Consider the following 10171-nt stretch of genomic DNA (forward strand, 5'->3'; position numbering starts at 1 on the left):
ACTATATATGGAACACATGCCTATTGATTGATTAGTACTTGGATACCATTTTATTATTATCCGCAAATGCCCCGCTTTGAATGTTACATGAGTTTCTCTCATCCATGCAACGCCCGTTCATCCATCCCTGTGCCTGCAGTATTTTAATCCTGCTATTTACTATAATCACTACTGCTGTCTTTGTTACTCTGCTGCTGTTATTTTACTACTACTACTGCTATAAAACTGTTACTACTGATAAACTCTTACGAGCAAGTCTGTTTCCAGGTGCAGCTGAATTGACAACTCCGCTGTTAAGCCTTACAAGTATTCTTTGTCTCCCCTTGTGTCGAATCAATAAATTGGGTTTTACTTCCCACGAAGACTGTTGCGATCCCCTATACTTGTGGGTCATCAGCTGCCGCAACTGCTATGATTGTGGAGTCCATTAGTTCAGCATCCGGACCGGCGGCTTTCACTATGAGTGGGGGGAACGATTGTTTACTTTGTTCCCCGAGCTGGGCAACTCGTTTCCCGCTTTTTTTACTTTCTAATTCTTTCTCGGCCAAGTCTTTCTTCTCCTTCAACATGAGTGCTTGCCTACGAAGTTCACGTGCATAGTCATCAGGGAGATTCTTCCCGGCTTGGGACGGTGTGCTCAAAAATGACTTAGCCCACTTCTTTTCCTTGTCAGAATATACTGGCTTGGGCTCGGGCTCTCTTTTCGCCTTCATATCCGCCCTCTATTTCTCATGGTGAGCAGCCGCGGCCGCGTCGACTTCCTCGGCACTACGTTCCCAAGGCCTTGTGGGGAGAGGCTTCAGTGATGGCTCCGGTACCTTTGTGGTTTTAGGTACATAAGGGTCCAGGTTAATAGTCCAGGATCGCTTCGCTTCTTCGCCGGAGGTGGATTAGGGGGCGGCGTTCGCTACCCGCCCGAGGCGGACCGGGGGTGGCGGCCGCTACCCGCCGGAGGTGAATTGGGGGGCGGCGTCGGCTGACGTGAAGGATGTGTAGGTGAAGCACCACCACCACCACCACCGCCACCGCCACCACCACCGTAGGGGGGTGGACTTGTTGGCCTTGGCGCCTCGCCTGGAAACTTGATAAACTTCTTTTTCCATAGAATGAACTGACGCTTTACATTTCCAAGTCTTCTCTCCCCTTCGGGTGTAGCATTGTCAATCTCCAGGTCCTCAAACCCTTGTACTATGTCCTCCACCGTGACACAAGCATAGCCATCTTAAATGGGGTTGTTGTGGTGGAGTGCTCCAGGTAAACATAGTAAGGCACTGCCGATGGCTACCTTCATGGAAATGTTCCCCATTGGATAATACAGATGACATTCTTTCATCTCCTTTACATCGTCCACGGGGTAGCGAGGAGGCTCCGGTGCAGTAATATCGACTGTCGGTGCATTAGCACCAGCCGGTGGGGCCTCCGTGGAAGCCACGCTGCTTCTCCGCTACTGGCTTCCGACATCCGCTGGATGATCTTCATGCGTTCCAGCTGCCTCTCTTTCTTGTACTAGTACATTCAGGGTTTTCTTCATCTCATCGAATTCCGATGCCAACCGCGCCACAACATCTGCATCCCGATCCGCCTTTCTCTTACGGCTTCTGTATCTGTAGGGGTCATTTTCCTGGGAAAACCCTTCTTTCCACGAAATGACGCCTTTGCCTCGTACATGTCCTCTGTGTTCAGGATTCCCGAGGGCTTTTGTCAGCGCGTCATTCTCTCTGTTGAACTTGATCTTCCCCTCTTGAGCATCCCTCATTGCATCAATAAGGGCTTGGGTGGGTTTAAACTTTGTGTCTCGGTGAACACACTCCCCTGTCACCGGGTCTAGCATTCCCCCATGCCCGTACCACCAGCTTTTGGCCCTAGGGTCCCATCCTCTCGTACCTAGAGGGATTCCTCGCGCCCTCAGGTCATCCTCCATCTTCTGCCACTTAGGCTCCGAAAGGCGGTATCCTCCTGGCCCCATAATATGATTGTACACTTTCTTAGCCACATTTGCCTTATTTTTGTCCGATATGGCCTTGAATTCCTCTGATTTCTTTTGCCTCACAAATTCGGGCCAATCATTTTTCAGCTTCTCATACTGTCCGTTGAAATCTGGAGTCTTCCCCTTCTCGACATATTGAGCCGCTAAATTTTTCTTGTAAGTCCGGAATGCTGTGGCCATCTTCTGAAGAGCGAACTCTTTGACCAGCCTCCTCCTCTTACGTCCCTCCGGATCATCATTACCGAATTCATCTTTTTTGTTGTATTCCGGAGGTAGAACGAAATGCTCCATAAGCTTTCTCCAGCATTCCTTTTTCGTTCTCTTGCTGACGAAACTGGAACCAACACGTGCCTTCACTGGCTCATGCCATTCCTGGATGGTGATCGGGACGCTGTCTCTAACAACGACTCCGCATTGGTTGATGAACTTGGTGTACGCCTCTTCGGGCTCCAGCGGCTTGCCGGTTGGACTGATAACATCAATGTTATATGTTACTCCTTGTTTCAGTGTCTTGGTTTTGCCACGCTTTGTCTTCACTGATTTTTTCGACGATCTGCTGGCCGAGGGCTAAAATAAGAAAGAGAGTCGAGTTAATACACATATTTATTGAAATCGGTAAATTTGTAGTACCAGAGGCTCAATGTATATATATACCTCGCCAGAGGTGGTTGCTAATTGCTTATCAACATCGCCGGAGGTGTTTGTCGACGGTTGACCTCCATCGACAGTGCCCGTTCCTTCGTCATCACCTCGCTGACGACCTTCATCTTCACCGTCAAGGTTCAGATAAGAAGAGATATCCTCTTCTTCGTCTTCTACGGCCGGCACATAAAGAATGTTGCCGTTTATGATGCCGAAAAGATGTGCCTCGGCTTCCAGATTATAGTTATCCCTAATCGGGTCGGCTCTGTCGTCCGCCATATGTGTCACTCCTGAAAACATGTAGTAAAAATTAATTAATCCTGGCGGTGGCGAAAGGGGGGCGGTGGCGGTGGTAAAAGGGCGGTGGCGGTGGCGGTGGCGAAAGGGCGGTGGAGAAAGGGGGGCGGCGGTTGCGAAAGGGCGGTGGCCCTCACCACACCCCCTCCGTATACGCGCGGGGCGCCCCCGCCCCCTCCGTATACGCGCGGGGTACCGGTTCCGTTTGACGTCGTTATTAAGTTTAATTTTTTGTTAATATTATAAATTTGCTGACATTTTGATAATAAGTAAAATAACTAATTCATATGTTAAGTTATTTTTTATTAAGTTAATTATTTATTTGTTAAGTTAAAAAAACAAAAAAAAACGAGAGAGAGGCAGGGCGCCGTGTACTGGCGCTCCCCGCGCCCTCTCTCTCTCTCCCGCACGGCGCGCGCGGTACGGTGGGCGGCGGCGGATGAGGCGCCGCGGCCGCCGGCGGGCGCGCGCGCGGTGGACGTGTACTGGCGTGCGCGTGTGCATGGCGGCGGCGGCGGCGCGGTCTTCGGTGCAGCGGCGGCGCGGTCTTCGGTACCGGTGCACGTATACGTACTCTGTCGCGGCGCTTGAGCGGCGGCGGCGGTCGTCTTCGGCGCAGCGGCGTGAGGCGCGGCGGCGGTCTTTGGCGCGAGCGCGGCGACGGGCGGCGGTCTTCGGCGCGAGCGCGGCGTTCAGCGGGCGTCGCTGCAGAGCACAGGTTCGGCGCTGCGCGCGGAGAAGAAGATCGAGCGCGCGGAGAAGAAGATGAATGGGGCGCGGCGGTTCGGCGCGAGTTTTTATACGAAAAGGCCTTTGGTTGGCCACACCAACCGCGACTAAAGGCCTTTTCGGCGAATTCCAGCTTTTCCCGCTGAGACACCCTATAGTCGCGGTTGGCTAAAGGTGTTTTTAAAAATTTCTTTTAATTTCTTAATCTTCAAAATACAAATAATATATGAAAAAATTCAGAAAAATAAAATTAATTCAATTAAAAATCTTAAAAATACAAATAATATATCAAAAAAATTAGAAAAATTAAACTAATTCAATTCAAATTCTTTAAAATACAAATAATATATGAAAAAATTCAGAAAAATAAAACTAATTCAATTCAAAATCTTAAAAATACAAATAATATATTGAAAAATTTAGAAAAATAAAACTAATTCAATTCAAATTCTTAAAAATACAAATAATATATGAAAAATTCAGAAAAATAAAACTAATTCAATTCAAATTCTTAAAAATACAAATAATATAGCAAAAAGTTCAGAAAAATAAAACTAATTCATTTCAAAATCTTAAAAATTCAAATAATATATCAAAAAATTCAGAAAAATAAAACTAATTCATTTAAAAATCTTAAAATTCAAATAATATATCAAAAAATTCAGAAAAATAAAACTAATTCATTTCAAAATCTTAAAAATACAAAAAATATATCAAAAAATTCAGAAAATTCCAATTTCTTCCCTCTTCTGTCTTCCCGCCTCCTGTCTTCCCGCATCTGTCTTCCCGCCTCCTGTCTTCCCGCCTCTGTCTTTCACGGGCTTGCAGGAAAATTTTCCCGAGGAGCAACTTCCGAAGATGTCGTAGGGCGTGTGCACCAACGACATCTTCGAGAAGCTGCGCCACAGGAGATTTTCCAACCCTTCACCCAACACTGTTAGAGGAGATCGAGTCTTTCACGGGCCTGCAGGAAAATTTTCCCGAGGAGCAACTTCCGAAGATGTCGTAGGGCGTGTGCAGCGACGACATCTTCGAGAAGTTGCGCCACGGGAGATTTTCCAACCCTTTACTCCATCCATTGGGATGAAACTCTCCCTACCTGCTAGGTTGGCTTGTTGGTCTGCTTGCCAAGGCGTATCGATGCTCCTTTTATAGGCACGGAACCGTTTCTGCTTTGTCTTGTTCCTCCGACAGGGCGTCGTGCGCTACATGTTTTATCTCATCAAGCAGTGCGTCCACCCACGCGTCCTTATCCTGCCGACAGCTTTAGTCACGGTTGCACCCTCCAGCCGGGACTAAAGCTTATCCAAACGTCTTTATCCCACCAACAGTTTTCTTAGATGACACAAAAACCACATTTAGTCCCGGTTGCACCCACCAGCCGGGACTAAAGCTTACCCAGACGTCCTTATCCCACCGACAGTTTTGTTAGATGACACAAAAACCACCTTTAGTCCCGGTTGCACCCACCAGCCGGGACTAAAGGTTAGATGACCAGCTCTGGATTCCTCTTCTTCTGCCATTTCTTCCCTGTCTTCCCGCCTCTTTCTTCCCGCCACTTTCTTCCCGCCTCCTGTCTTCCCGCTCCCATTTTTCCCACCATTTCTCACTACATATATGTAGCCCGGCTTGGCCAGTATTATCACATCTCTACAATCTCTCATCACTCTCTCATGGCTTCCACCGCACCCACTCTAACCTACCAGCAGGTGGAGGAGCTTTGCGCCTCGAACTACCCTTGCCCACCGGGCTACCGCGTCCCCACCGGCTGGAGCCTAAGCGCCGGAGACGTGCCGGTCCCTCCCGTCCCTCAGGGTACTGCGCGCCGGGCGGCCATCACGAACCACTACTACCTCGATCTCACACCAGAGCAGCGGATGAATCCCCGCTGGCATCCCGATAACCAGCATACTTGGGACGCCTTCTTCATCAATCGGCGTGACAGGGCGCTCGCCAGATATGAGGAGGACGGTCTGCCTCCTGGGAACTTCCACGAGGCCGACCGTCGGCTATGGTGGTACGGCCGGACTCTACAAAGCGTCATGGACTACATCACGACTGGCGATATCCCCCGCCTGCGCTACCCTCAGTTCGAGCCACGAGCGCCGCCCGACGACAGCGACGACGACGGCAGCGACGAAGACGGCGGCAACTTACAAGGCGACGACTACCAGTACAACGGCAGCGACTATGAAGACTACGAGTATGCATATTATACACCTAGGCAGGAGTATGACTAAGTCACTCCAAATTTCATGTATCATCAGTAGTATTTATGGCATGGCCAATCAATTTTGGCAATGCTAGATCCACCAAATCCCATGCAATTACGGCTCCTCTAGTCCTTTTCCCACATGCATGGATGCATTCTTATTTCTATCTCATCGATGATAACCTGATTGGCAGACGCGTCCATATGGATCATCCTGCAGCTTCATGTATGCATATTATACGCCTAGGCAGGAGTATGACTAAGTCACTCCAAATTTCATGTATCATCAGTGGTATCTCGAATCAATCGAATCATTCGAAAATGGACACCAAACACATCACAGATAATATAATTCACATGATCCATTCAACAAAGTTTGGTACAATAAATTATTACACATCATTTCTTCCCTTGTGTCCCTGCTTGCTTACAATTGGGTCGTATCCATGGAGCATCCTCATCATTTAACTTAATGCTTGGATCGGTGTTCACTTTGAAGGGCGGAATTTCACCAAACATATTATAATCTTCTGACATGTCTGTCTTGTCCTCCACTCCCACGATGTTTCTTTTCCCCGAAAAACAATGTGGCGCTTTGGATCATCGCATGATGTACTGATCGTTTTCTTATCTTTCCGTTTCCTCGGTTTGCTACTCATGTTCTTCACATAGAAAACCTGAGCGACATCTTTCGATAGGACGAATGGTTCGTCAAGGTAACCAAGATTGTTGAAATCCACCATTGTCATTCTGTATTGCTGGTCCACCTTTACCCCACCTCCTGTTAGCTTGAACCATTTGCACCGGAACAAAGGGACCTTAAAGGAGGGTCCATAGTTGACAAGGTATTAACTTGTCAATGCCTACAAGTTGTAGACTAGGGTTTTGTTGGATGTAGAGGGCAAGTAGATCTCGAAGGTTTCAGCCGAAAAGTACTCGACAATGTAAAAACTAGGGTTTGTGAGACAATGATTCGGTGCTTTCTTTGTCCCTTGACTCCCCCTTATATAGGAGGTGGAGCCGAGGGATTCATGATGTACAAGTTACGAGTCCGGGAAGGTTTCCAACTCCTCCCGTAATATTACAAGTGTTCTCTCTTAATACAACTCTAACTTTCCTTAACTAGCAAGTTGGGCTTCCGAATTCTCCTTATCCTTCGGGTCGTGGGCCTTCAATAAACCCCGGGTACCATCTTCGGCAGACCCATTGGGGATGCTTATGTCAGTAGCCCCCGAGATTTTGCTTGAATCGTAGAGTCAGGGAAAATCTCCACCTTTATATTTATTCGATAACTCTGAATTTTACCACATATCTTTGCATATGAATTTCTATATTGTATAGGGATAATGGTAGTTGGGGCTAGTTCATCTGATGGATCAGGTACTAGTTAACTGCTCTAGTGGCAATCCGCAAAAACCTACTTCAAGATCACGTCCCTGGACATGATCTCGGGATACTGGTGTAAACTTCGACAGGTGCCGCTTAAGGTCTTACCATTCTGTCGAGTCCCAGTCGTATTTATCGGGTACCTAACGCGTCCGTTAGGATTTTTCTTCGTATCTGTTGATACGGAAAAAAGTAGCAAACCGACGTCAGAGACGGCGCTACGCCACACAGAACGGATCCGGGGTCTTACCTTCGCAAAGTTTTGCAGCATTCAGAAATTATTCGCAACTTTGGCATTCTGAGAATATATTGTCGAGTGCTTATTCGGCTGTTGGAATAACACATTTTATTGAGTCAACGGATGACTTATATTGCTCTCCCGATGGGAGTATATGTAGAGTTATTTATATAACTCGAAATATGCTCACTTTTTCTTCTTCTTTTTCTCTCTCTTTTTTATAATTTCATCGGGCACGCGAACAGCGTTCCCGATGGGAGTAGCCCCCGAGGCTACAGTCAAGGACTTGTGCTTGGGTGTAGGCTCCATGCCTTATGTCGCTATATTTTTCACCTGTCGCATAGTTTTTCAAATCTCTCGGGTGCGCGAACAGCGGTCCCGATGGGAGTAGCCCCCGAGGCTATGAGCAAATACAAGTATTTGATCATAGACTCTCGCCATTTCTATTTTGTCTTTCTCGAATTTTTCATTTTTCCAAAGTAGCCCCCGAGCATTTGAGCAAAAACTTGTATTTGATCAAAGGCTCTCGAAATAACCAATAGTCTTCTGTTGTCGCCGTTCTTGTGAAGCTTTATAGCCGAGATTTTATTTTACCAAGGTGACATCATTGCTGACGACAGCCACGACCAATGTATCGGGAAAACGCGAGAACCGCTCTCTCTGCCTTGTGGGCCCAGAAACCTCATTAATTTGACACGTCGTGCAAGTGGGAGACACACGTCCTCCGCTTTTCCTGGCGCACGTACTGTAGCTCCTGTCTTTTCTCGTCCAGCTGAAATTACTTTTTACCCCTTGTCCACGTGTACACCATCTGTCCCGCAATCTCTCAATCCAACGGCGCGTCGATTCACCGCACCTCTATATAAAGGTATCGTCTTCCTCCTCTAGTCCTTTCGCTCGCGCCGCACCTCTGCTTCTCCTCTGCAAAATCCTCCATTGCTCCTATTGCTTCAAGCGCTCAACCACACTCACACCCTTCTCCTCCACGCTCATTGATGCCACCTGCGCGCGTCTGACCAGGCACAGCACTCCAGAGTCTACTATGGCCGCCGAAGATCTGGAGTGGGAGAGATCCAAGATCTCCAACCAGGATATGAACCTGCTGAAGAAGCGGGGGTTCACCAAGAAGGAAAACGCACTGCGCTTCCCCAAGGAGGAAAGCTATCCATCGCCTCCAATGGAATACCGGGTCAGTTTTGTTGACCACCTTATCCGCGGTCTTTCTCCCCCCATCCACGAATTTCTTCGGGGTCTCCTTTTTGTTTATGGGCTTCAGCTGCATCAGCTGACGCCCAATTCCATCCTCCACGTGTCGATTTTTATCACACTGTGTGAGTGCTTCCTTGGGGTCCAACCTAATTGGGCTTTGTGGAAGCGCATTTTCTGCATCCGCCGTAATGGCTCCCACGGCGTCGCCTATAATATCGGCGACGTTGTTATCTGTGTTTGTTCTGACGTCGATTATTTTGACGTCAAATTCCCCGACTCCGTCCAAGGGTGGCGCAAGAGATGGCTCTATGTGCACGAAGAGAGCTCCGATTTAGTGGAGTACAACATTGCTCCTTTTGATGGAAGAGCCAAGATTCTTCGCCGCCGATCCTGGGACGCTGAAGCTACCGAAGAAGAGAAATCGGCGACAGAGGCGCTGATGACTCGCATACATGAGCTCCAGAACACCTGTGGCAAGGAATTGTCGGGTATCCAAATCACCGCCTACTTCCTTAGGATTAGAGTGCAACCTCTGCAAGCTCGCAAAAATCCCCTTTGGATGTATGCCGGTGATGAAGATGTCGAGAAGCTCTCCAAGGAACTTCCTGTGAAGGACTTAGAGAAGCTGATCCGAAGGATTTCAAAGCTTAGCAAGAAGGATATTGTTCCATCTTCTTGCCGCGTTACGCCATACAGTGGCGCCAATCCCCTCCCCGAGGTAATTTTTCCTCTTAGTTGCTATATTGTCTCCTCGAGTTTTACTATTTTATCGACTACTGTCTTGCTAGCTTTTTTTTTGCATAACTTCTTTTTTATCGACACTCTTTCTTTATCTCAGAACCACCCCGTTCTCGCTTCTCTTCCTCCTCTTCCTGAGGGTGGAGAAGTTGAAGACCGTACCATTGTCGATGATGACAACCAAGGCACCTCGCGCCCTGAAAGTGAAGTCGCGGGTTCTCACAAATCCGCGGCTTCTTCTGAAAAAGACGCTAAGTCTGAGGCCACTGCCTCGACACACTCCCTTCCTCCTGTTGTTTCTCCAAGGAACAAAAGGAAGAGGGATGAAGTCGAAGATTCCGGCACCTCCAAAGCCGAAGAAGCTGGTCCTTCAGATAGGAAGGCAGCTTTCAATCCATACGATGATGCCCTCGTCAGCTCGTAAGTTACCCCTTGCTTCTTACTGTTTTGCTCTTGACGTTTTTTGTCTATCTTGCTTCTTATACTGTCGCCATTTTACTGCAGTGGTGACGAGGAAGAAACGCAAGCTATTGACGCAACTGCTCGAACGAGTACGTCGCGTACTTTAGTTGTCTCGGAAGTACAAATTGAAGGAGAAGAATCTTCGCCTCCTCAACAAAACACCGAACAGCCTACTCCTCCTGCAAGCCCCCGTGTCCCTTCGCCAAAAAGGGCAAGGGTTGAATCAATCACGGAGCCTGCCTTACAATTGGGTGATTCCACGACTCCTCTT

Source organism: Lolium rigidum, unplaced genomic scaffold (genome assembly GCF_022539505.1).
Source record: "Lolium rigidum isolate FL_2022 unplaced genomic scaffold, APGP_CSIRO_Lrig_0.1 contig_10888_1, whole genome shotgun sequence".
NCBI classification, from domain to species: Eukaryota; Viridiplantae; Streptophyta; class Magnoliopsida; order Poales; family Poaceae; genus Lolium; species Lolium rigidum.